Genomic DNA, 3,821 nt, shown 5'->3' with positions numbered 1-3,821 from the left:
AGACTGAGTCACACAGTCAATTCTGCCGAACATGGCCATGACACACCACTGAGTGGAAGGGTCATCCTGGGCGCTTCCCTTTCCCTCTCATCTTTTACAAAGGGTATCTGTCTCAGAAATCTTCAGTTTTTCCACTTTTCTCCATATCTTGTGATTCTCTTGTGGTTCAAGCCACTATTACTCACCTCTGCCGCAGCCTCCCGATGGGTCTCCCGGGCTACATTTTTGCCTTCTCAAATTCTCCTTCCACTCAGCAATCCAAGTGGTCTTTTCAGTGGAATTTAGGTGGCATGTGAACCCCTTCCTGCTGCCATGAGGAAAACCCAAGCTCCTTCCCACAATCGGCAAGACTCTGTTCTGACTCTCACCTTCCTCCCTTTCTGTTCTCCGTATTGTTCCCTATGCACCAGTCACCCTGGTCTTCCCTGGTTCCTCCAAGTGCTCCAGGCCTCGTCAGCGAGATAGATGATTTGCAGTATTTTCTCCCACTCCATGAGTTACCTTTCCACTCTGATGATAGTGTCTTTAATGCCAAAATTTAAAAATTTTTACTACATCCAGTTTATCTATTTTTTTTTTTTTTTTTTTTGAGTTGGAGTCTCACTCTGTCACCCAGACTGGAGTGCAGTGGCCGCTTCCGGCCACCGCAGCCTCGACCCGCTAGGCTCCGGCGATCCTTCCGCCTCAGTCTTCCAAGTAGCCGGAATTACAGGCGCGCACTACCACACCCGGCTGATTTTTTGATTTATGGTAGAGATGAGGTCTCGCTGCCCAGGTGGGTCAGGAACCCGCGGGCTCAGGCAATCCACTCGCCTCAGCCTCCCAAAGGCGTGGGATTACAGGCTGAGCCACTGAGCCCGGCTTGGTTTATCTATTTTTTATTGCTTGTGCTTTTGATGTCATATCCAAAAATAATTCATATTTTTAATTGTATATTTATTGGAATATTTTAATACCCCAAAGTGTCTTTTAAAATGTCATGAAAATACATATTATGAAAAAACTATGCATGGATTTCAACAATTTTTTGCATCAAAATAATCCCATATAATTTGGTTCCCTAACCCCCAGACCATGGACCAGTACCAGTCTGTGACCTGTTAGGAACCTGGCCGCACAGCAGGAGGTGAACGACAGGTGAGTGAGCGAAGCTTCATCTATATTTGCAGCCACTGCTCATCACTCATATTACCACCTGATCTCTGCCTTCTGCTTTCTGTCAGACCAGGGGCGGCATTAGATTCTCATAGGAGTGTGAACACTATTGTGAATTGTGCATGTGAGGAATCTAGGTTGCATGGTCCTTATGAGAATCTAATGCCGAATGATCTGAGGTGGAACTGAGGCAGTGATGCTAGAGTTGAGGAGCGGCTGCAAATACAGATTCACATTAGCAGTGAGGTTTGACTGCACACACACTCTCCAGTCTGTGGAAAAACTGTCTTCCATAAAACCAGTCCCTGGTGCCAAAAAGATTGGGGACCACTGCCATATAACATTGTTATAACGTGTCTGAGCAGGATCTAGTTTGAGGCACTAAGAAAATAAAACATCAGTTCGAAAAGAGCCCTTATCAGAGCAATATGAATTCTGCTAAAATTAAAGCAAGAACAAACCTCAAATTTAGGGTAAAACTTTGTGGAGGAATAGTGAAATCACTGATATTTTGCAAACAGCTTCTGGGGACAATGCCCAAATAAATCAGTGATTTACAAATGGGATGAGAGAGATTAAAGATGGTTCAACGTACACAATTTTGTAACCAGTTTCAACTGGCTCCACTTACACAATTTTGACTGAAAAGTTACATCAAGTTGAGCAAGCTTTCTATTCAATGGGTGCTAAATTTGTTGTGCCCAGATCAGCTGCATACAAGAACAGAGCTTTTGATAGAAACTTTAAACAAGTGTGATCAAGATCATGAAGCATTCCTTCAGATTAAACAGGGGATGAAATATGGCTTTACTCGCATATGATCCTGAAGATAAAGCACAATCAAAGCAATGGCTACCAAGAGGTGGAAGTGGTCCGGTCAAAGCAAAAGCAGACCAGTTAAGAGCAAAGATCATGCCAACTGTCTTTTCAGATGCTTGGTGCATTTTGCTTGTTGACTTTCTGAAGGTCCCAAGAATGACAACGTCTGCTTATTATGAGAGTATTTTGAGAAAGTCGGCCGAAGCGTGAGCAGGAGAATGCCCTGGAAAGCTTCACCAGAGAGTCCTCCACCGTGACAATGTTCTTCCTGCTCGTTCCTCTCATCAGACACGGGCAATTTTGCCAGAGTTTCCAAAAGAAACCTTTAGGCATTCCCCTTTCAGTCCTGATTTGGCTCCTTCTGGTTTTTGTTCCCTAATCTTAAAAAAGTCTTTAAAGGGTACCTGTTTTTTTCCTCACTTAATAATGTAAAAAAGACTGTATCGATGTAGTTGAATTCCCAGGACTCTCAGTTCTTTCAGGATGGACTAAATGGCTATCATTGTTTACAAAAGTGTCTTGAACTTGATGGAGCTTATGCTGAGAAATGAAGTTTACATTTTTCATTTTTATATTTTAATTCCAATTTTCTATGGACTTCTCAAAATCCTCTAGTAAATGCCTGCCCTGATAGATTGTAAGATACACAAAAGTTGAAAATCTGTTTTAGCCACCATTGTATTCCAGTTCTTACACTGGGTTTGGTGACTAGTAGGTACTCCATTATGTATATTAGCAATCTGATAAATGCATATCTTCTAATGTTTTAAATTTGTGATGTATGGTACCTGGTTAACTTGCACATTTTTATGAACATATGCTTAACAAAGGTGGTTTCTGCAGGATATTTAATTCTTTCTGAAAAGTTCCACTAGATTACTGCCAGTGAATTTAAATTAAGCCCCATGTAAAGTTTCAAGTGGTGTTGAGGAAAAAACTAGACACCACAGAAACTATATCAACAGCATATTTTAGAAACATATTATTTTTTCTAAAACCTTACAGACCAAAAATAAAAGGACTAAAACCCCATCTTCCAGTTTTTAGTCATTCCATTAGATCTGATGTCAATTCATGATATATTCCTTCATTCTTTATTGGCAGGTTTTCAAAAGTGGTATAATTAGGTCAAATGAGAGGGACAGTCCTCCTGTCCTAGCTTAAATGACAACCCAGATTAAATATTACAAGATCCTTTTCCTTTCTGATTTTGTAAATCGTCAAGAGAAAGCTAATGAGTATTAATATGCCGGTTAGATCAAGCAAACCCACAAGAGACTCTCTTCAATTCTACTTGTGTGCTTCTGGGAATTAAAACTGAAGGGACTTGTGTTGTCAGCTGCAAAACAGCAGGGGGAGCTCATGAGGTTTTTTAGGCTGCTATTACTCGCCACGCCCCGCCTCCAAAAAACAATATTGCATTATGTATACACTCAACAGTACCAAGGAGAAGCTCATACAAAAGGGAAAGGAGGAGGAAAAAAATGTTTTTTAATGAAAGGTGAAAAGGGCCAAAATCAATTTCATAATTTAAAAAATGACACAAACACTTAATTCAGACCTACAAACCTACCTCTTAGACTCTCCTCACCCTAGCAATCTAGTGTTTCCTGGGTGTCCAAGACCACATCACTTCTCTTGGCTTCTCGACCATCTTTCCCATATGTCAAAACTAGGCTACTAGACAGCTATTTTAAGAATGACTGTGCTTAAATTTTCTAAATGTATTTTTAAAATATTCTGTGACATTCTCTTTGGGGAACAACTTAAATAGTATTTAAAGATTTGGTTGCAAACCACAGAATAGTTAAAGAATATATGAAATATATCACTTCTTCACTGGAAAG

The sequence above is a fragment of the Carlito syrichta genome, unplaced genomic scaffold (genome assembly GCF_000164805.1).
Source record: "Carlito syrichta isolate Samal-C Ts95f unplaced genomic scaffold, Tarsius_syrichta-2.0.1 Scaffold153679, whole genome shotgun sequence".
Taxonomy (NCBI): Eukaryota; Metazoa; Chordata; class Mammalia; order Primates; family Tarsiidae; genus Carlito; species Carlito syrichta.
This window is presented reverse-complemented; position numbering follows the sequence as displayed.